Below are 8,107 nucleotides of genomic sequence, written 5' to 3' on the forward strand. Positions count from 1 at the left end.
TCGAGAGCCCGAGAGAGCAGGCTAGAGAGCCCTGACCACCCGCTCACCTGGCAACCACACGAGGGGCATCCTGTGCCGTGTGCAACCCACCAGGTGAGGGAGGCCCACGGGACAGAGGAGGCTGGGGGCTGGGCTGAGCTCACAGCCCTTGTGGATGGGTTCCTTTGGGGAGTGAGACAGACCCCCCCCCCCCCGGCAGTGTTAAACTTGTGACAGCTTAGAGATCCTTCCAGATATAGATCCTTCCAGATAAGCGTGCGGTGCTCCTGCTGAACGCAGATCCTCAGTGCCAGATGGTTCTAGTCCAGCCAGAGCAAGCTCGACCTGGGCCCGGCACGTTCTCCGGATGCTTCCTTCAAAGGCCTTGCTTTGCTCTTTTGAGTCCCAAAGAGGGGAAGTACTCTGAGCAGAAACCTCTGTGAGAGGCCGCGTCTGGGCAGAGCCCTCACCGTTGTGGCTGCTGCGCTTACCCCGCTGGAGCGGCCCTTCTTGGATGTCCTGTGGGCCTCCCTGCAGCCGCCTCCCCTGAGGACCTTCCCCCGTAACCGGGAACGTCTGTGTCCTCTTGTTCACACCTGTCTGAGTGCCGACTGCGGGGACCTGGCCCTTCCCCCCTTCTGTGTTCTCGCTGCTCCGGGTGGGCCTTCCGGATCCATCTTTCCTCCTCTTGTCCTTCAGGTGTTGCTGAGTTCCTGTCGCACTTGCTGTGCTCTGCAGGGCGTCTGCATCCGGGGATGGGGTCACACTGTGTATCCCTGGACACAGCCCACAGCTCCCAGCACCCCCCAGGCAGTCCCCCCGCCCCCCGGAAGGAGGTGGTGGGGCGGGGCTGCTTCGGCCCCATTGGTCTCATCAGCAAGAGTCGAGAGCGGGGTCCTGGGCATGTTGAAAGACGAGGGCAGGAACGTGAGCCGGGGGACAGCCCGTGAGCTGGGAAGAGGGCTGTGACTTGGCAGGCCCGTGAACCCATACCTGCCATCTGGATGCACCGGCCTGGGGAGCCCACCCTTTGCTGTACTCAAGTTCAAACCTAGTGTGGGCAAGTGTTCCTAGGATGTTCTCTTCACAGTAGTTCTGCTCTTTCTAGAATTTCAGTATTCTCCCTCAAGTGGTCTTCTGTACCACAATTTAGACCATTTTTCTTGGGAAAAGGGCTTTCGTGGCTTCACAGGCTTTGGCTGTGATCCTCTCTTCCTATGCAGCCTCCCCAGGTGACCCTGCCCTGATGACCCCATCAAATGTGCGGGACAGCTTAAGTCTGGGCTCACAGGTTACTCGCCTCAGCTGAGACCCTTGCTGAAGAGGGCAGAGCAGTAGCCGTGACCACACTGTCCACCTTACTGGCCCCGTCAGAGTCTCCAGTCAGGTGAGGTGGATGGAAGAAAAGTCCTGAGCCAGAAATGGAACATTCTAGAACATTCTGGAGCCAGCTCCCCCAGAGCCGGTGGAAGAGCTGTTGGCTGGAAGTCAGTCTGGTCGTGGAATGAAGAGGCCACCCAGGCCCTGCACACAGGTGCAGACAGCCTCCCACTTTGGGGTGGGAGGGCAGTGCCTTCCAGAGACCCTGTTCCGCTGTGGGTGGTCCTCAGAGCCCCCGGGCCCCATGCCAGTGGGTCCCCATCCCTCTCCTGGGACACAGCAGCAGGCTGTGGTTCCTCCCTTCTCCCCAGCAGAGGCCCTCCGTCTTTGTGTTCACCATCCTCCAGCCGTGCCTGGGAGCATCTTAGCCTGGCCAATGGCTACACCCAGGGCAGAGAGTGGGCCCAGAGTGTCCCAGCCCCTGACCCTGTGCCTTCAGAGGTCACGGAGCCCCAGTCCACTGAACACATGACCTCGCCCAGACACACAGCCTCCACCTCTGTGAGGACAGTGTCTGCAGATGTCCGTGCCAACCTTGAACTGGGTGGAACAGGCGTCTGGAAAGGAGAGAGGAGGCCCCCAAGGAGGGCTGTGCCCAGGAACCACAGTCTGTTCCTCAGGACCCCTCCTGGCCACCAGAGGATGTGTCTGTGTTCCAGGTGGCGTGCAGATGGTCCAGCCTCACCGCCCGGACGTGGAAAGGCCTGGGGCGGCGTGGCCCTCGGGTAAGTGTGGGGATCAGGGAGCAGCCCGTGCAGATCGTCACTCCTCGGCCCCCATGCACAGGTACTCTGGGTTCAGGTGGCATAAACCAGCCCCGCCAGCGAGGCACTGGCTGCACGTGGCATTCTGCTGGGACTGCCCATGAGCATGGTCTCCCCAGAACCTACGGGCCAGCACGTGCCGGGCCCGCCCTGCACCCCACTGCCTCTCAGACCTCAGCAGAGCCCCCTGGGTGTGCGCCCAGCCACACAACTCAGACACACGGCTCCCGGCTTCCTCTGCCAGGCAGGCTCTCGTGTCCCTGTCACCCATGGCCACTCTGCCCCTTCTCCCAGGAGGTGGGGTCCGCGTGGACCTCCCTGCAGGAGTGCTCCCCTCAGAATGCTCTGCCCCCTGTGCCCCACCCTGGGGAGGCCTCCCAAGACACCTGCTGGGACAGCCAGCTCTCCATCCTCTGTCCTGTCCTTTCCCTCCAAGCACAGCCACCGTTTTGCCAAGGATTGCTTGTGTGTCTACTCATAGGCTGAGCAGAGCTCCTGGGGACAGCAAGGCCTGGATGCCGGCCCCAGGCCCGCAGGCAAGGCCATCCTCTACCTGCCACCCCAATCAGCAGAGCCTCAATTCACCCAGAGCTGCCCATGCCTCACGCTTTGGCACCATAGTCCCTGCCCCACCCCGCCCCACCCTCTGCCAACAGCCTTTCCTGGCACAGACCCCCGTCTCCTACCTGCTTCCTAACCTTTCTTGAGCCCAGCAGATCCCACAGCCCACGTTCCATGAGCTGGTAGAGACAGGCTCTACCTTGAATAGAGCTGATCCCACTGCTTCCTCTGTCCTCCAGGTAGGGAAACAGGCCCAAGGTTTCAGGACTTGTCTAAGGCTACAGGCAAGTGCATTGCAGAGCCAGAAGAGGGACTTGGGGGGAGAACAGAACCAAGGAAGGCATGGTCAGCACCCAACCTGATGCAGGCAGGTCCTCGGGGTGGAGTTTGCACAGCAGCCAGGATGGGGCTCACCTTGGAGAGACTGTCCCATGTGACAGCCCAGAAGACTCTCCAGGCCACATAAAAGTAAAGGTAGTAGTAACAGAATCATCCCTCCAAAGAAACAGGAGTGGTAGAGGATGTTCCTCAAAGTTGTGCTTATGATACTAAAAAAGGAATCATTCTAACGGTCCATCAGTAAGAGACCGGGTCAAATCCGTCGGGATGTTGATTCGGGAAGGGGTGAGGTGTTTAGCCTCAGCCTCTGTGTATCTTCCTGGACGGCCCGCCTCTGGCGCAGGGAAGGAAAGTTGGCACAAAGCCTCACAGTGTATGTACCTGCCCCAAGAAGAAGGGGCTGGAAGGTTCTACTGTGTGTGCGTGACCGCTTTCTCTGCAGAAGGGGTCTTCTGAGCCCCTTCCTCACACCAGGGGCTACACTGGTGTGATTGGGGGCATGTGTGACTTCTGCAAGGAGGGAGAGAGGAGCCATTCTCAGTGTTTTGGAAACTCAAGAGCCCTGGTATCTGCAATTCCCGCCTAGTGCTGTGGGCGCCGCCCTGTGACCCCCAGCCTCTCCGAGAACCTCTAGAACCCAAGTGGAGACCCCACAGGAGGGATTTGGCTCCTGACAGCCCCCTGGGTCTGGGCCAACAACGTGGTAGAGACAGGCTGACAGAGGACCCTGTGTTCCTCAGGAAGTAAGTTCTCCATTTGAAGAGGGTGTTCCCAAGGAAGTTTCCAGCAGTGTTTCTATTAATTTTTGCTTGCTTTCCTGGAAAAAGCACAGGATCCAAGGAGAAGTGACATTTGAAGTGTCTGGTTCATAGAAGGGGTGGGCACAGCTATGCTATGCCAGCCCCCACGGGCTGTCTTCAAGGGACAGTCACGGTCCTGATGAGACATTGTGAAGCAGTGCTTGTAGGCCAGAGTCCATAACGTGGAGGGAACAGCTGTCTGTCCCCAGCCCAAAAGAATGGGAGCACCTTACGTTTGGCCAAGGGCTCTCTTAGGGTTTTAATGGCCTAACTTACCTACACTAGGCCCTGTGGGAGCAGATCACAGGGGCAGCAGACTCCTAGGTGGAGATTAGTGTCTCCCCACCAGCTTTCTTGGCTCAAGTCAGGCCTCAGCCCTGGCAGAGGGGGGGTGCAGGTACACGGGAGGATCTGGAGAGGGCTCCGCCTGGGTGCATTCTGATTTACGTACCTGCTTTTCCATCCCGTCTCCTGAGGCTGTGCCAACTCCCCCAAGAGCCTGGCTCAGGGGCCCCGAGGGAAGCCGTGGGTGACAGGGGACTTTTCTTGCTGGCATCAGAGCCTTGGGGGACACCAGCGGGTCTGTGCTGCACAGTTGCATGCATTGGGCATGTGCCTCAGGAATGGGGAGGAGCTGTTTTCTTGGGCATGATTCCTCGAGATTCTGGTGTCATCATTGGTTCTGTCCAGAGTGTGGCTTTCGAGTTCCAGAGTGGCAGAGAATGTGTCTGATAGGGAATTTGGAAATCACCACCCAGCATCATTTACTTCCCAGCTGGCTTCCGAAAGCAGCAGTGGATGAACATTACCAGAAAACCCTGGCTGGCCAGAGCTGGTCCCGGCACCACGCGGGGCTGACCAGGGGTACGGGGGTGCTGGGGTGCTGGCAAGAGGCCCTCACTCATCCACCACCTCCACGGGGCCCTGGGACGGGTCCTCGCCAACTGCACGTGGCCATGCCGATCCCCAGGGCCACCTCGGGAGCCTGCCCTGGTCCGGGGCCTCCTCGCGGGCATTTATGTGCAGACACCTGAAGGCCAGGGGGGAAGGGGTGTAAAGCAAGACACCATCTGAGCGGAGAAGGGGCCCGAGCACAAGGGCCCACAGCCGGGAGCATCGGAGGGGGTGGTGGCGGTACAGACATTGGGACAGAACAACTAAAATCTCATTAATCAGCTTATCGCATGAGGGCAGGAGGCATTTTCCCCTGTTTCTCAATGCGTTTTATAAAACAGAAGCTGTCAACAGTGGAAGATGTGAAAGGCAGGGATGTGCCAGCCTCATTGCTTCCTGCACTGGAAGCCTGTGACTCTGCTGCTTTTCCCAGAAACAGGTGCGTCCAGAGCAGTGGCCAAGAACCGCCCGGGGTCCACGTCCCCGCCCTCGCCACTGCCTCGGCCCCCCCTGCAGACCACGAAGGACCCGCCCCATCTCTGACTCTGGGTGACTACAAGGGCTGACACAGAGGTAGGCAGCATGGTGCCTGGCGGGCAGGGGGGACATTCAGCTAAGAACTTTATAATTTTGTTAGAATAAACTATTACAGGGTTGCTTGAGTGGCTCGGGGGGTTGAATGGCCGACTTCGGCTCAGGTCATGATCTCGTGGTCCGCGAGTTTGAGCCCCGTGTCAGGCTCTGTGCTGACAGCTGGGAGCCTGGAGCCCGCTTCTGTTTCTGTGTCTCCCTCTCTCTCTGCCCCTTCCCTGCTCATACTCTCTCTCTGTCTCTCAAAAATGAATAAAGTTAAAAAAAATTTTTTTAATTTAAAATAAATGAGTAAAAATAAAAAAATTAGGATAAACTATTATACAATTTTATGACAGAAAACACATTCTATGTAATGCAGACCAAGTTACTTTAAACCTGTAGTGGTGCTGAGAAAAGCTAGAGATCGTACCTCTGACAGTTGCTGAGTCTTTTCCCTCTCTCTCTCCCCAAGAAGGGAGGAGAGTTCCGGTTCCTCCCTACCACTCTGACCCCAGAGTGCTCACACGTTTGATGTTCTACGTACGCCAAGGGGTCCCCCACCCCGGGGGTTGGAAAGTCAGTTCTCTCTTACCCGTAACCCCGGAAGAGAAGCAAAGCCACCTGCTGGCCTCCAGGGTGCTGGTGTTGAGTGTGTGTGGTCGTGGTCTGGAGGGCCGACTGTGTCCTCCGGCCGTGGACTCAGAGTCACCCGGCTCCAGACGGACGCACATCTGGGCCTCCACGGGACGTCCACCAGAGGCACATCGAGCGGCAGGGAGGGCATTCGCTTTGAGCACGCAGCTCCGCTCCCCTGCGGCCGAGGCACCCGACTCCTCCCGCTCCGTCTCCAGACCAGGACGCTCCATGCAGGGCCGAGAACCCGCATTTAGCTGCCTTCTCTTCGACGTGACGCATCTGAACATTACAACACCAAGAGGGATGTAGCTGTCGGTACCTCTCCACGCAAACATCGGACTTCTGCACCAGAAGGCAGCGTGACAGGTACTCTGTAGTTTCCAGCGAATTGGTCTCAGATGTAGATGAGCAAGATTTCCCGGGAAGGGGTGGAACCTTGTGGTGGGCTCGGCCCGAACCTGCCGGGGCATCGCAGGTGCCTTTGTGACTGACTGTGGGTCCCACCTGCCCCTTCCCTATCCCACTGGCACCCCAGTCCAGGAGGGTCTCTCCAAGTCTGCCCTCCCAGCAAGGGGCCTCGGGCTACACTCAGCCGACGTCCATAACGCTGCCTCTGAACTTGAGCCGCTGTGGCGTCCTCCTTGCTGCGAGAACAGCACCATGTTTGAACTCTCTCCCAGAAGCTCCTCAAGCCAGGAATCTAGTTCCCGTCGTGCTGGGGAAAGAGGACGATGATGCTCGGACATGACGTATGCATAAATGGTAGATCTTGTTTAAAAAAAAAAAACAGTCTGCAGAGCAAGGCGCTACAGTGATCACTCAGCGTGAGTAGTTGAAACTTCTTTTCTGTGTTTCTCTGCGTAGTCTAAATTTTTGCAACGGAAATGTGTTAATGGCTCTGATTATAAGGACAGTGTATTTACTGGGTGAAGAAGGGCCCCCCGACAGATGTCTTAAGACCGTACTGGTTGCTGCAGTCTAATCTCAAGACGACATGCCTGTCACACTTCTGCTCTGTGCCTGCAGGGCCGGTGGATGAGAATGCCCCAGACGAGATCATGCCCAGACGAGATCATGGAGGGGGGGTGGGGGGTGGCCAGGCAGCCTCCACGTAGACGGGCCGTGTGACACCAATATGAGAAGGACCCAGCTCGGGGCATGCTGTCTCAGAAAATCAAAAGGGGCTTCCTGGAGGAGGCAGGGCATGCACTGTACCCGTTACTGCTAGACAGGACATGGAAGGCCTTTCAAGTAGAAGGAGCTCCAGGCACCTTACAGCAGAGGAAACCAGGGGCCCAGAGGGCAGTGGTGATGGTCGGGCAAGGGGGAAGGCCGACACTCTTGCCACCGGGGGTGTGGTCATGTGGGGTCAGCTCTGGGTGAAGTTCCAGATGGCAATCAGGAGAGCAGTGCATGGCAGGCCTCACAGGCATCAAGGGACACCACGGCCCCTACAGCCCTGACTTTGTCTGGCGGGAGCCCCCTAGGTCTGCAAAGACCTGCCTCCTCTTACAGCCTTTCCTCACCTTACTGCCCTGGGATGGTGGACTTTTCTGAATCCCTCCTTTGTCACTGAAGTTCGCCCAGCGCCCCATGCAGGGAACGGCCACAAGACCCGAGTTCCTGGCAGGGGAGATAGGCTGTGAGGAGTGCAGGCCCCAAGGAGATCACGGGGGCCTCACCTAGCACCCCGCTGTCCTCGAGGCCAGGACTGCATCACCGGCACCCTGGGGACCCATGAGAACGGAGGCGCCTTGCCCGGCGGAGAAGCCTGCTCGTCTCTGCATCCCGTGTTTTACATAATTAGGTAAGTCGCTTAACATCGCTGTGTCTTCTTAGAGAAGCTACTAATCCTTAGAGCTGACAGGACTCACTAATTAGTGTAGAACACTTAGAAAATATAAGGAATTCAGATGTGGAGTATAATTGGCCGGTCCTCCTGGTATTGACACTCAGGCCACAGCCCTGACAGGGCCGCGGGCCTGGCTTTGTCAAGACGCGTGGTGGTTTGAGGCCCGGACCTAAGCGAGAGGGGCCGTCCCGAGCCCCAGGGCCGCCCACGGCGTGTCCCGCGCTGCTTTGCAGGTGGAAGCAGGCGTGGGGTCGAGAGTGGGCGAACTGGTCGCAGTGGATTTGCCGGGGAACCAGAGAGACTGGGCCGGAGGGGCCTGGGGCTGGGCT

The 8,107-nt window shown here is 58.2% G+C and overlaps 1 long non-coding RNA gene across 1 annotated transcript; it reads left to right on the forward strand.

Moving 5' to 3' along the window:
- The first annotated feature begins 1,007 nt into the window (after positions 1–1,007).
- Positions 1,008–7,727, forward strand: LOC122231866. Its single transcript, XR_006209136.1, has 6 exons — positions 1,008–1,513; positions 2,019–2,084; positions 5,151–5,290; positions 5,763–6,292; positions 6,607–6,750; positions 7,636–7,727. It is a non-coding gene; the product is annotated as an uncharacterized LOC122231866 (long non-coding RNA).
- Positions 7,728–8,107: the final 380 nt, after the last annotated feature.

This window comes from Panthera tigris, chromosome D2 (genome assembly GCF_018350195.1).
Source record: "Panthera tigris isolate Pti1 chromosome D2, P.tigris_Pti1_mat1.1, whole genome shotgun sequence".
Lineage (NCBI taxonomy): Eukaryota > Metazoa > Chordata > Mammalia > Carnivora > Felidae > Panthera > Panthera tigris.